Source organism: Cyrtonyx montezumae, unplaced genomic scaffold (assembly GCF_038088225.1).
Source record: "Cyrtonyx montezumae isolate F1298 unplaced genomic scaffold, pur_monq_1.0 scaffold_5, whole genome shotgun sequence".
In the NCBI taxonomy this organism is placed as follows: domain Eukaryota; kingdom Metazoa; phylum Chordata; class Aves; order Galliformes; family Odontophoridae; genus Cyrtonyx; species Cyrtonyx montezumae.
In genome coordinates, this window is record NW_027072056.1 from 21,715,097 (window position 1) to 21,730,963 (window position 15,867).

Below are 15,867 nucleotides of genomic sequence, written 5' to 3' on the forward strand. Positions count from 1 at the left end.
CTGGTGTCTGAGTGCTGCTCTTGTCGCTGAAGTCCTGGGGAACGGCTTACGACCAAATGCCCATTGCCGCTCTCTGAGTCGGTGCTGCAGTTGGCCCCGGGACACGCAGGAAGGCATCAGGTGTGGGCAGGCTTTAGAAGAGCCTCGAATTAAGCATGTGCACAACTTCTGAAGACAGCTGCGTCTCCTGCAGGGAAGCGACAAGCTTGGTGGGTTGCTTGTTGTCAGGTGGTCACAAGTGCTACTGTGGCAAGTGTTGGATCTCTGTGAAATTAGACACAGAAATAAATGGAAAGCAACTCTCTGAAGCAAGCTGCCATCAACCTCTGAATTACAACTTTCATGCAATGGTAAAAAGAGTTAACTCTGTAAAGCAACCTCATGCTTCGGAGCCTATGCATGCTTCGTGCAGAAATAACACATAGCTGAGTGGTGCTGAAGAAGGAGAAGAGTGGAAGAGGATACCAACAGTTGGACCCTTGAAATATCATCATCATCATCTCATGCACATTTGCACTCCTGCAGAAAGAGAAACATCACAGTGATAACCAGGAAATTAGATTTCCCTATATCCATTAATCCATCATCCATTAATGGCCACTGTCTCCATGTTCTCTAGCAGTAGGGAAACCCAAATGTCTCCAGGGCTGCTGGAGGATCCCCTGCTGTTGGGAGTCAAGGGAGTGCCTTGGAGGAAACCACTGGGTTTGGGAGCAATAAAACTCTCAACAACTGTGTGTGAGCCCAGCAGCACTGCAGCTGTGTGTACAAAGGCTGAGAGGCAACGGCCTTAGACAGGAGCTAATGACCTCAGGTTGTGCCAGGGGAGGTTTGGGTTGGATATTAGGAAATGTATTTTTTACAGAAGAGTGGTCAGGCACTGGAACAGGCAGGCTAAGGAGTGATGGAGTCACCATCCCTGGAGGTGGCACTGAGGGACATGGGCAGTGGGCATGGTGGGGATGGCCAGGCCTCTGTGATCCAAGAGGTCTTCTCCAACCTCAATGATTCTGTGATTTTATAGTCTGGTCTCATATCCAAACTGAATCTAGATTACCTCATGTTCTGAAGACCCCACTGGTTGGATACTCAACAGATTTGATGTAAAGTTAACAGTATTTAATAAAGTATCTCTAATTTGAAACACTAGTTTGATATCAGAGAGAGAAATGGCTGACTAATCTGGTTATATTTCATTGATCACTTTTACAAACATTTTTAATAGGATTTATTGTTTCAAACAAATTGGGCTGTCAGAAAAAAAATAAAAATCTTTGAATGGAGAACCATTATGTGGATGATTTCAGCTGATGCTGCTTTTATGTTCTGAGAAGAACAGAACAAATTATTGACAGATTTTTTTTTGTGTGTAATATTGGGTTGATCTTTAAAACATTCACTTTGGAAGTTGTCCATCTTTTCCCATGTCTGCTGTCTTCAAAAGCTCTAGCAAACATGGAGATCTGTGTAGAATACAACACATTATGTTTGTTTAAAATCAGTTTTGTATTGTAATAAAAAGTATTTGCTGCAGCAGTCTGTTTCTTCTGAAACTGATTTGTACCTGCCCCAATGGACAAAGAAAAATGTCTTGAGACTTAAATGCACAATTATACTATTCTAGGCACTGACTGTTAAATTCATAAGTTGAACTGACTGTGAATTTCTACATTAAAACAGGGACAGACAGGGCAAGAAGGGTGATAGCATCATGGAAACCTTCTTGGAGATACCTGTGCTATGTGATGGACTACAAGTCCATAGTTGGGCCCTGGAGGAGGTCTGGCAAATAGAAGAACATCATGGGAAACATGGTGGGGTGATGGGCATCAACAGACTGACATACATCAGTTGACGTGCTGGGTGTGAAGGAGATGGGCAGGAACCAAAGGAACATATGAAAAGCAAGCAGTGATCAAGTTTGGAAGCATCCCTCTACTTATATTCCTTGGCAGACCCTTAACTTTCTGAAGATACTCTTCTTACATCTGCCTGACTGAGAGCTGTTTCCCAACCTATGCTGGTTTTGCCCACCAATGCAGCGCTGTATACACCATATTTTGTTGTGTGTGCAGCTGGCAGCCCAGCCAGCGTGTCTCAATCCGTGGTAACTCATGAATACTGGTTAGTTTGTGCCAGTTGAACTATTCCAGCAGTGTTAAACTGGAAGCACTGGGGGGAGTGCATCTCCCCCAGCCTCCATCACTCCATCTTCCAGCATCCCCAGCCTCCACGAACAAGAACAATGACCAATTATACACAAAAATCAGGGAAACACTAACAGCACGCACAAACCTGGGCAGCCTTTATTAACTGCCAGTATTTGGTACCCACTCTTTATTTCTTTACATTATCACAATGAGGGTGATGTAGGAAAAACAAGAAAAGGGTTACTCACACAGAACATATCCTTTACAAAAATGGTCCCCCCAACCTGTTTAATTTTTTTCTGTTGTTGTTTCTAATTTTTTTAATATATACCAGTCACTCCTAATTATTTTAGGTACAACCAGACACTTTTATTTTCTGATTTAGAACAGATTTTAAACAGTTATAAATATAATTTTCTCTTAGCAAACTTAATGAGTCCCTAAAGTGGCTCCAGATGCCAGACAAGTACATATGTAACATTCCTACCGGAGGATAACTTTTGATATTTAATCAAAAGAAACAAGTTTATCCAACAACGCACTAACACATGAAAAGATAACATGGTGAGAAAATAAAAGGGGACCATAAAATCGAGGTGAAACTTTTCCAACCAACAGCAAGACTCTATTAGCAAAGCGAGGAAGTATGAAATAACTGAGTTGAGGAGAAGGCAAAAATGGAAAGAAGGGGAAAGGGAAGGGAAAAAAGGCAGCTAACAGACAAATGGGAGCTGAGCATGCAAAGAAGAGAAGAAAATCAAAAGGAATATCAAAAAAGGAGGCTTTGGGTGAGACAAGAATAATAAACTGATCTGCATGAGAAAAAGTGCCAGAAATACCACGAGACACGAGGCTCTATGGAAAGTCAAACCTTGACAATATGCAGGAGAAAAGAGAAAATGCAAAAAACCCCATTTTGTACTAATTGTGGTCCCCTTCGAATGACACATATCTATGCTGGATAACCCCCCCTGTAATTAGATTATTGTTTACAGTGGGTTATTACTCAACTGTTTCCTATTTAGGTTGTCTGTGTTTGATCCGAATCTGTCAAACCTCCCAGCGAAGCTGCTGAGTTGTTACCTGCAAATAAAGGCACGGTGGTGCGAGTGCATCTGGAACAAAAACTCTCATTATAAAACCATCTTTCCTAAAGGCCATGTGTGATAGAAGTGTGATTAAGCCAGGCTCGGGCAGCAGCTCCACGACCGAACGCCGATAACACCGTATTGACTTCCACCAGGAGAGGATTTCTCGACCTTGAGCAGCTCAGGCATCGCTGTACCATCACAAAGCCAAGAACGACAACAAACACAACCGACTGACTGAAGCCCAAACATTCATACACAATGATACCATCTGGTTCAGTTCTGCAGGTTGGTGGTAATCCGCTGTCACCATGGAAGAACAAATTCCTGTGCGTTCGTGGCAAGAAGCATTGAAAAGTCGTCGAGAAAAAGAGAGAACTGCAAAACTATAGCAAACAAGCAAGTGGAAAGCATTGCATGAAGATACTGCTACAGGAGGAAATTCTTCTCCACGTGTTTTAAACAAGTGGGCTACCACATTCGTTGTGTTATGGCACTATTGAGTTGGATGCTAAAATCTGACTTTAACTCACTTTCAAACTCTTTTCCCTTTGCTCCAGGGTTTCAAACTGTGCCAATGTGCCACTATTTTACCACCCTCTTGGCTTTCCATGTTTTATTTCACCACTCTGCAATTATAATGGGTTGCTAATAGAGTGTCTCATTGATAAACTTGCTCATTAAGAAGAATGTAGAACAAAAAATGATGCTGGTTCTTTAAAAGTTTATCCCTGTGGCACCATCATGTAAGCATACATATGGGACAGTAAAAATGGAAGACGACACATTAAATGACATTATTATAAAATGCAATACTCTTGGAATGATCCCTTATTAAATTAGGCTCTATGATCTGAGATGAATTTCCCCGATCCCTAATCCATCACTAGAGAAATATTAAAAGATAGGTCTCAACTGGTATTAGAATCGCACTCAGTCTCTACTTTCATTATTTTGAATTAGGGTGCTACTGGGGGGAAGCCTCTTAATGAGAATTAGAGTGATTCACTGGCCTTCTTTTGGATTTTGACAAGTAAAATATTAACTCTTCAGTCACAGCTGTCGGAATTAAAATACTTGGCAGCCACAGATGCACAAATTAAATTGGCCTTTATGTTTCCATATTGCTGACCTCCTTAGAGGCAAAAACATCAAACTCAACAATAACAGAAAACCCACAGTGTGTCATTTCTTGGAAGAAAATATATTTATTGAAGTTTTGGTGTTTGTTTCAGTTTTAAACACATAATTGAGCAAATACAGACCATTTGTACAAAGGGCTATTATTTTAATTCTGCATTCTGTAAAACTTCAGCTGCAAATCCGTTGCTCCGAACCATTAATCAAGCAATAAAATAATAAATGAAGTTATTTCGGGGATTTCTTAACTGTGCAATCCAATATAAATCAGATTTCCACACGGTGCATCAGCGAGAGTTCCTTAATGGCATTGACTGGCATTTTTAGGGTCGTTTTCTGAAAAGTATAGGTCTTACTTCTTAGAAAGAGGGTGTGAGAGAGCATAATTACTGCAGAAGCATCAGATATTTTATTAGCAGCTCCCCAATTTGTAACAACAAGAGCGGTTAAGTCTAACAGTGTCAAGTAAGCGTCCGTCCTGATCTCTTCCCCTCCTTTTTAATTTACTGCTTTTGTAATGGCGGTGGAATTTCAATTAGTCTTAATTGAGTGTGTCTCAATTAAGCGTATTTCAATTATAATAAATGTTTCCAAAGCGGATCTTGCAGCATAGGCAAAGTCTCAAGCAAGGAGGTGCTGCACAGAGGCATTTGCAATGCTGTCCCAAGATGAGTGGCCCCACAGGGCCCCAGCTGTCCACCCCTTGGGCTCCCAGCACTGCACTGACCCCTCTCCCAGCCCATCTGTTGAGCCCGGTGCTGGCGAATGCATCCCACATGTGACGTGCTCCCGGGGTGCGTGGCAGGGTGTCATGGGGGCCGTGGCTTTGGGACCTCCCACTGCTGGGATACCCGGTGGAGAATTTGGGCAAATGGAGCGTGTGTGCTCTGGGAGAAGGAATTTTCATACAGAAGTGATTACAAACCTTATTCTGCATGTTGTTTCTCACAACATTCATCGCTTGGTTGGTTTTTCTTTTTGCCTTCTGACACAGAAGGGAGAAGCTGACACCGGCGCACGTTAAATGAAGAAATAGTTGTCTAATTTTTTTTTCCCTCATTTTTTGCATATGAATAAAAAGAAAAGACGTACTTTGCAAGTGTCCCCAGGGACACCGTGATATGCTGGATGCAGATGGCAGGGCCGGCCTTGCACACTCACCCCCAGCTCGGGGTGGTCGGCCGCCCCGTGCATCCCTGCTCCCCCCTTCCATCCCTGGTCCCCGCAGCGAGCCGTGGCCGCCGCGTTATGCAGAGGGGCTGTGAATTAGTTGTGCACAGAAGCACTTAATACACCTCCCCCAGAATTAAATGTGTGCGGAGAGCTGCCACAGGGCACGCCAACGGGTGCTTTAATTTCTTTTTTAGAAGGCATTAGCAGAACTCGATAAAGGGTCAAGTAATTTCATCCAAGTTGCCACTAGTTAGTTAAGAGAAAGCGACAGGCCTGCACGCTGACACCGTTACATTTCCTCAAACACATTTTTATAAAACGGGAGTTTAAAATTTCTATTTTTTTTTTTTTCCTTCTTTTTAAGAAGAGTGATTGCCCGAGGAACGTTTCTTAGCTCTAAAAGATTACCTCGCCGGTCGCTAAGTAGGGCGTTTTGATTAATATTTGCTATTCGGCGCGCGGGCTGAGCCCCGAAATGAGATGGTTACTTCTTCGACAGGAGTGACTTTGGTGCGGGCGCGCGGCTCTCGGCGGCACGGCTGCAATCGCAGCGAATGGTGAGCGGACAGTGAGCCCGCGGGGAGCGCTGGCAATCATGGCGGAAACAATGTTTACATCGATCATCTGTCACGGTGATTTATGGCTTCATTTTGCTGTAATGGAGAATTAGTGGAAAGATTATCAGGGACTCAACACTTTGGCTTGTTACCCATGTCCAGACGAGCAATTTGTCTCCCTGAAGCAGTGAAATACTTGTGACAGCTCCAACACTTGCCCTAATTCAATCAAGAGAAAATGTTGGAATTAATTTGTTACAAGAAAATTTAAATATGTTCAGCAAACAGTAACCGCAGAGCAGAAGGCTGATTTATTGTGCTCGGCAAGATATCGATCCGCTTCGATCTGGCCCATGTTGAGGTTTTAATGTGTAATAATTTCCAATTTAAAGCTCCTTTTCAAGATCACGGGTTTAAAGAGAGGGCAGGCTGGGTCTCAAGACCTGATTAGGAGCCTGTTGCAATGGCTTTGTCAAAAGCCTGTTTGAATGTAAATTCATAGTTATCTTTTGCACTATCTTTAATATTCTTGACATGGATTTTATTGTGTGTCAAACCTCAGGCCAGCTGCCTGCCACAACCGTTAATGAAACATCTTAGGAAATAAATCTCAGTCTTTATACAATATTTTAAAAAATCTGAAACATTAGATGTCAGCGAGGAAGGTTTAACAGCATCTTTTTTTTTTTCCTGAACAGTAAACCATCAGAGATATAGCAGTTTTACGGCTTGTCTACACAATTAGATTGAATTATTGTGTAAATACTATTACGCCACGAGCTTAAATTCCAAAGTCTGCACAAATGTTTTAGGGACGCGTACAAATCTGTTATCTTCACTGATGGCATGACAGTTTATTCTACCATACCTATATACAATTTTAAAGCTCCCATTATTAAAATGCTCTTCCCTGATGCTGGGAGGAAACGCCTTCTTCCTCTCAAGAAGGCGGCCAGGCCATCAGAAACTCTGAAATGAGAATTGGAGCCCAAAGAGCTGCCAGGGCACCCTGTGGTGCTGCGTGCCATCTCACCAGGCTGAGCACTGCACCAGTGGGACTGTGGCAAAATACCATGCAACGGGAAGTGCTCAACCAGCCCTGTAGCCCCAGTCTGATGATTGATTTTAAGGGAAATCCTGACCTCCAGTCCTGGAAAGCTTGTGTCATGGCCTCCTGGGCATCTCCTGGTGCCAGTTTTCTCTTCCATTTTTAGAGCATCGGTGACTCACATAATTAGAGAGTAATCTTGCTCAACCCAATCAATAAAGAGTCATCACCCACCATTGGAGACAGTCATACAGAAGTATTTGCTTGCTCATTAGTAGAGCTCAGGCATTAGTTTATTTCAGCTAGCCTCAGTTTTTTGGTTTTTTGTTTTTTGCCTTATCCTTAGAAAACAACTCTGAAAAATAATCTCTCTGTACTATGACAGGATTGCTGCAAAACTTTCATTCTGACAGCACCTGGGCAGTTGAGCACGGAGCTGAGGCCTTGGAGTCATCTGTGGGATGTGTCACTCAATTGCACTGTGCTCCTGCCTTGGCCTCCTGAACAGAAGGGACAGTCCTCACACCCATCTGCTGTGTTCTCTGCCTTCACGTTCCTCAGCAGAAGGCATCTCTCAAGAAGTCAAATGGCCAGGCTGATATCTCTTCCAACGCCTTCATCCAAGAATATAACCTCACAGTCTTGGTAGACATACTCCCATCTTGCTCTTTGCTACGATCAAGAATTTCCCCCCTTTCTGAAGCACTCCCCATACATCCTTCCACATGTGTGCACTTACATGCCTTTGGAAAAGCAAATACAACTTTATTAAATTTTTTGCATGAGTTAGATCATAAAAAAAATGGATACTGGACATGTTGTGTAAGCTTTATGAAGTGAGATGTCTCTGCATTGTCAAGATGTGCACTGACTGAGGACTTTAGTGTTGAGAATTAGCATTTCTTTGCAAATTCTGTGATGGTATTGTACTCAAACTTCTGTAAATCCATAATTATAATTCAGTTTTTCATTACAAACCATAAACATAAATATTTCTGTGGTCATTGGTGGAATTTAACTTCTGCAGTGCATAGTATCTACACATGTGTTTCCGATTTTGTTCTTAACCGTACAATAACATGCATGCTAGAGCTAGTAAAATATTATTATTAAACTCACTTTGCTGCAAATCTTGATACAGCTTGCTATCAACATATGTTTCTGGGAGTTCAGAGGAATCAGCAGAGCTGATGTAAAGAGCCATGCCCATCAGGTCACACAGGGCAGCATGCTGACCCTTATGTGCCCCTTGGGCTTTGTTGGCTTAAATGTAGCTGGTTCAGACAGGGCTTCCCTTGGGCTGGAAGAAGCTCTGTGCTGCAGGCAGAGTGAGGCTGAGCACCTCCAGGCACTGCCACCAGGCAGGGACCCACACAACAGGAAGCACTGTGTTGCCTCCTACTCTACTTCAATGGGAGGTGGGTCCTGACATTTAAAACTGAATTGTACCAATACTGGAAATGGGGATGAACTGGCATTTGGAATAATCCCATCCTCTGTTGTTTTGTTGGTTTTCATTTTTTTGCAGTGATGTTTTAACTGCCTTGGAGGTGGCTGTGCTCATAGGGCTTCCAGCACCAGACCATGGTGCTTGCTGTTACTTTACCAGTGCTTGCAAGCAAGAATAAAAACCTTCTTGTTGGTATGAGTAAGATACAGGATGTCCACACCCATCAGCATGCTGAAACAAGAGTAAGAAAACAGCCTGAGACCGGAGCCAGGCACAAATACAATGTCCTCAAGCTGTCAGGAGGAATGCCAGGTCAAATTGTGCTTAAACCACAATCATGTTGGTGAACAGCGTTAGAAGATGATATTGTAGATTAATAATACAAGCAGAAATATAAAAACCTCAACCAGTTTTCAGAGCTATGTGTCCTGTTTGCTGTCCTCACTCCACTGGAACAGCCAAGAACTGGTTTGGTTTGTTCTGTGCTGTGCCCATAAGAAGGCACTTCCTCTGCTCCCACTCACCCGCGTGGCCCTAAAGCTGGGCTGCCAGCCCTGCCACAGAGTGCTGGTTCGTGTGTGAGAAGTCCTATCTGGATTAGGAACTGCTTTCTCCAATTGTCTTAATCACTCAAATAAAAGCTGAGTTCATCCCTGCAAACATAAGTGCTGATAGGAGTTCAAGAGAACTGCATTCCCCTCAAGTTGGATTTGCACAAAGTAAAGCACTGAAAGAGAAGCAGCCTTTAAATAAGTCACCAATTGTGAACTTTATAATGATGCCAGCTATTAACAATAGACCCGTTGCATTCTTCTTCCCTTAATTCCCACAGCATTTTCTTCTCTCTGCAAGGTCATTTTAGGTCTTCAGTCCCAATAATAACTTGCTCCATGAGCCATTGCCGACAAAGCTGTCTTCAACCTTTCAGCTCAGAGGGAGCAACCCGATGGCACGGCAGGACCCTTCCCACATCTCCACCAACCCAGCATGGCATTATTTCCCTGGGACGACACAGCCCGCAGGCTAGGGCGGCCATCCTGCTGAAGGGCAGCAGCCCCAGCACTGGCCAGAGCAAGATTTTGGGGTGAGATCCTCGCCAGGGTTTTCCCTGAAGCAGCCAAGCTGCCATTTAGCAAGAGCTCTCATTGTTGCACAGATGAAACCAATCACTGTGATTTGTTTTGCAAAGCAGGGCTCAGCTCCCTGTTACTCTCATTTCACCGAGCTATTTCAAAATGAGCTGAAAACACTTAACTTCTGGAATTCCTTTATATTTTGAACTCTCACATAAATCAGCTTTTAATTGCCCGTTAGGAAATGTTGTTAGTAAACAGCTCCATTTGCAGAGATAGCAAAACTGAAAATAAATGCCGGCGCTGCCCCGATGGCTGTGCGCTCAGCAGACCTGCCGAAACCAGCTCAGAACTGCTCTGCACGTGGCACACCACACTGGTTTTAATAGCCACAGAGCAATCAGATATGGCCTACATCTCAGACAACACACCCACAATTAACTTTCTCCTCCAGCTTTTGACTGGGGTCTTCGCTCCAGGGTGAAGGCAGAGAAAGGCTGTGGGGAGAGGGATGTCCTCCTCCTCGGGGACAGACAGCCCGACCCACTGCTGGGCACCTGCTCAGATAGAGGGCCATGAGATGGGCTTTATGAAGATTTGGAAATACGTTTTACAACATTAGAGCCAATTTTCTTCATATGGTCTTCCAGGGTTTCAAAACACCCAAGAAGACAGGAGATAAGATCCCCAACATGTAGTTTTGGCCTGCTGTGCTGTCACGCCTCTCCGCTGCTGCCACAGAGGGCTACCAGATGCCTCCTTTTCATTTTCAGAAGCTTTCCATTAATTTACATTCCCACAAACGTGAGAAGTCAAAAGACCAAGGCTGACTCATCTCCCCCATGGCTGTGGGCCCGTGAAGGTCTGCTCCACTCAGCTGCTAACAATAGCAAGTAATGTCACTACAGAGCTGCAGATCTCAGGAGAGATGAGACACCAACCCTTTATTGCCAGGATCATAGAATGCCCTGAGTTGAAAAGGACCTCAAAGATCATCTAGATTCAGCCTCCCTGCTGTGGAGTCACCAGCCACGAGAGCACACTGCCCAGAGCTGCATCCAGCCTTGCCTTGAGTGCCTCCAGGGATGGGGCATCCACAACCTCTCTGGGCAACCTGTTCCAGTGCATCACTGCCCTCTGGGTGAAAATCTTCCTCCTAATATCTAACCTAAAGCTCCCCTGACATAGTTTAAAACCATTCCCCATGTCCTGTCACTATCAGTCCATGTAAACAGTTGTTCCCCCTCCTGTTTATACACTCTTTTCCAGTACTGGAAGGTCACAATGAGGTCTCCCCAGAACCTTCTCTTCTCCAAGCTAAACAAGCCCAGTTTCCTCAACCTTCCCTCACAGGAGAAGTGCCCCAGCCCTCTGATCATCTTAGTGGCCCCCCTCTGGACCCATCCCAAGAGCTCTGTATCTTTCTTGTGATCCTTGCTTCCATCTCAGCTTCCACAGCTGTCAGCACCCTACAGGAATTTCTCTGTCTGCACACCCAGGACACACTCAGAAGTAACACACGACTAAACTCAGGGTTGGCAGTACCAACCAACTCAATTTACCTCATCAAGCTTCAGCGTCTAATTGGATGCCTCCCTGACCTTTTTCCCAGGCTGGTTGAGCTCATCCTGGAGGCAGTAGAGCCCTTTTATTACTTTGCTCAACTTAATCTCTCTGTTTTAAAAACATCTTCTCTGAACTGCTCTGAGGTTAGCACCTCTGTCAATTAACATCAATAATCTCTTCTTTTTAAAATTATTTCCTATTAATTAATCACTATCTGAAGTAGTTTAGTGGTATTGATTTGCTCACTTGTGTATGCTGTTATGAGATACCCGGCCTTCCTCACCACGTTTACTCTTTGCCCAAGCTACACATACAGGTGGGCATTGCTTTACAGCTTGGTCAGGATGAGTATCAAAACCCCAATAATATTATTTGGGTTAGAATATATTTGTGTCCATGCACCTTATTTTTACAGTCATTTTATTTTCTGAACTTCCTGTTTCATAGCTGCTCTCTCAGCCCATCCTCATCACTTTGAATACAAGTCCCATTTTGCTCTTTGAGGCATAACTTTTCCTATGTGCATTCAACAGCAAGAGTCCTAGCACCCTCATTCCACTGATGGCTTCAGTCACAGCCAGAGTCACATTGTTTTCATTGCCAGCATAACGAACACCTCCAGGCACATCAGAGAATAGCAAAACCCACAAATATTAAGTGGGGCCAAACCACACCAGCAGTGATAACAACACCTTTTCCTTCTTCAGGTGCAGTAGGAGGCAGCTCTGGCAGTCCCTGTAGTTCTCATTCAGCAGGAATGGTGGTGCTCAGCATCACTCAGCCCCGGCCCGGCAGCGGTTCCTCGTTGGCCCTGGGAGGTGAGGACAGCACCAGGACATCACCAGGGGAAGTGCAGCTTCCAGCTCCGTGCCAGTGGGAGACTGGATCATGACAATGGATAAGCATTAGTCTTTCCAGTTTTGAGATGTTATTGGCATTTATAGTTGGATCTTTTTTCTACTGTAATCAAATAGCTGCAATCAATGCATTAAAAGCCAGATTCTCTTATTAGCTCCTCAGTGCAGCTATCAGCAGTTATATGCAGCTATCAGCACAGTGAGCCCTTCAGATTCTGTCTCATAAAACTCAAGTTTTGTGTGCTCTAAAGAAGATATCCCACATCATACTGGGTGGCTGAGCTCAGCAGGGAAGCTGCTGTAGAGAACACAAGATCAGGACTCACTTAAATCCATCTTATATTGAGACTGGTTTCACTCCAAAGGAGTGGTCAGCATAGGACTGGGATACACCAGACCTCACCCCCTGGCTCTGCAGCCCTGGGGGAACCCACGGGATGGTTTAGGCATCACACCTGGGAGGAGAAACAAGCCCCGTGTCACCGAGTCAGCAGGACCAACCTCATTTCTTACCACGAGGATGAACAAGGAGCACTTCCTAAAGCAAAGCTTTGCAGCAGCCTCATCCAGACCACTGCATGGTTAGAAATGGATGCTGATGTTTCTTCCAACAGACAGATGTTGCACTGCTTGCATGCCCCTGTCTTGTGGCACTGTGTGGCAGTCCTGAGCCCACGGCCTCCACACCACACTGCTGGAGCCAGGATCCACGGAAGCAGCTCTGACTGCAGAGTGCTGTCATTTCTCAGCCTCTGAAAAGCTGTAATTTCTCCTCTCGAAAGCAGCAGGAAATCCCCTGGGATGTTGTCAGCTGCTTTGACTGCCCAGAAAAAAAAAAAAAGTCATTTTTCTTTTTAAAGAGTGCTACAATTATTATCACCAGGCCTCGGGGCACTTCACCCCAAATCACACAATGTTATTTCAGGTTTCTCTGTTACCATGAGTGTTCAAAACCGGCTGCTTAAATCCAGTTTTCCAAAGTGAATTGGGCATTTAGCAGCTGGAGCGTCTCTCAGCATCCCTGGGATGTGCCACAGTGCCTCCTGCCAGCTGCGTCCTCATGGGGTCATCACCCCAGGGCCCAGAGCATCCTTCTGGGTTGCTGGGGTGAGCTGGGCTTGCTGGAAGCCTCCTCCTTGCCCCACACCTCAGGACCCCCAGATGTGGCCAGTGGGACCCAGCTGTGCACAGCCCAGTCCAGCGGGGTCATGCTCCCTCGCCGGCTCAGCTCTGAAGAAAAACAGGATTATATTTTGTATATAAGGCTTTGTGGGATTAAACATTGCTGAATTTGAAAGGCTAATTACTTCTCAGGCAGAGCCTATAGAATTTTCTTCCTCGGAAATCTCTAATGACTGTGTTTATGGGTAAGTTTCCCTGAGTACCTCCAAGACTGAAAGCTTTTTTTTTTTTATGAGACAGATGGAGATGTTCTTTCCAAGAGTGAGTAATATTTAACCTTAAGCACTTTCAAATCCGGCCTCAGGAATATTGAGATGAAAGCCTCGTGGCACTAAGCTTCTTTCAAATGGATATTACAGAAAAGCTGCCCGGACATTTGTCTCCCCGAACCGCCGCTCTGCTTAGCATTCTGCTGGCGTGCGCCTGCTTCTCGAGGAGGTCCAAACAGAATAAATACTTGTCTCTCCCATTTCATTTTCAGAGGCAGCTCTGCTCTTGCATTTCTTTGAGCGTGGCTCCGTGGACGTGGAGCTGCTGCGGGTGGCACTGCACTGGGCTGACCTGGCTGCCCGCAGGGATGCTCTCCATCCAGCAGCAGGGAAGCTCCCAGAGCCAGGGATACATGCAGGATGGATCCATCCCCTCATGGCTCAGCAGGGAGGCCTGGTGTGGGCTGCCTGTGTTGATAGCAGGTTTGGGACACGAACGCCCAGTGAAACATAGAATTACAGAACCACTAAGGCTGGAAAAGTCCTCTAGGGTTACCAGGCTCAGCCATAGCCCACCCCACAGTGCCCACTGACCACATCCCTCAGCGCCACATCTCCACAGTTCTGGAACACATCCCCAGTTTCATGAGCTACCTGTCCATCACTGCTCTTTTGGAGAAACTGTTCCCAACATCCCACCTGACTCTTTCCTCTAGCAACTTAAGGCCACTGCCTCTCATCCAATCGATATGGGATGAAGGAAAGCACAAGCTTGTGCCCTTCCTAGCAGCTCTAGATCCAGCATAAATTCAGTGGAATTCACTTTCTCAATTATTACTGATATTTCATAGAATAGAATCTGATAGATTCAATAGCATCTATAGATTCAGCGATTCTGCCAATATTTCTAATAATTCAAATACAAAGCAAAGCTTGTCCAGCACCATTTAACTCACTGAAACTCTGAAGTGCCCAAAATTAAACCAGGCCACACAGACCAACACAGCAACATTCAGTCAATCATAGGCAGAGAAAAGTGTAAATGTTTTCACTTCCCATTTCAAGAGCTTTTCTTTCTCTTTTCCTCCTGTTGATTTGGATCCTTTACAAAGTGAATCCTCATCTCTGCAGTCATGAACTGGGGGGTGGGGGCTGCATAGAGCTTTTCCTCCTCACATCCCACACAGCCCCAGGACGTGAGCAGCAACGATGCACCGAGCCTCACGCTGCACCCCCAGCAGCCCACCTGCAATCTGTATGTGTCTCGGTCAGGATATTAAACTACAATCACACACAAAGCAGAGAGGTCCCTCTGCACTACTGTTGAACTAAGAAATCATTATCATCAGACAGAAGAGAAGTATGGATGATGGATAATGGGTCTCTCCACTGCCCAACAATCATTATGCTTCTGCCGATGAGGCAGCAACTGTTTTAAGTCCCATTAGCAGATGATGGGCTGTCTGGGAGAGGATGTTGAGGGCTGGGCAGACAGCTCACTCTGTGCCTTCACCCCATGGTGAGGGCACCAGGATATGGGCTGGAACAGTATAACCCAGAAGTGAGTGTGGAAACTAGGAAACTCCAGGCAAAAGGTAAATCACCACTTCCTGCAAGAAGAGCATTTGCAGAACTGCTAATGAAGCTCTGAGATAAACCTGAGTGTTCATAAATGAGACTCATCTGCTGACAGCTATGACATCTGCTCAGCCCTGTGTGGGTTTGGCGATTCCCATATCAGCAATCTGAAGCTGCCATGGGCAGGCTGAGCTCAGCAGAGAATACAGCTCCCAGGGGTGCTGGCAACTGGTCACACTCAGGTCAGGTTTGTACTGCATGGCATCACCCAGAGTGAGAGGGTACCCACAGGTCACCACTGGAGCTGGCAACAAGGAAACCTCAATGTGTTTCCTGTGTCCTTGGGAGTCTGAAGAGCTAGAATGGCAGAGTCATGGCAACTTCTGAGCAAGCCCATGGGCTCCTGGCATGCATTCCTGAATTCAGACAGTTGACTGAATAATGCCACTGAAGGAGGCCGATGCCTCCCAGCTGCTGCTGGCTCAGAGGATTCCCAGTGCAGCCCATGCCATGGGTGGCCAAGGCCACTCCTGTCTGCTCTCCCCATGTCATGCAGCTCTGTGTTGTATAGAAGAATCCACCACTGATGACACCATGGACTTGTGTAGAGGTACTCACTGAGTAACTTAAAATACATTTTCTCAAAGATGACTTAAAGTCTTACCTAAGTCAGATATGCCCCCAGCCTGCAGCTGGTGTGTGTGACAGGGAGTCAATGGCATCCTTCGGTCCCTGCTGTGCCCTGCTCTGGAAGCAGCCTTCCCTCAGCAGCTGTTTGAAGATCAGGCAGTCCTGG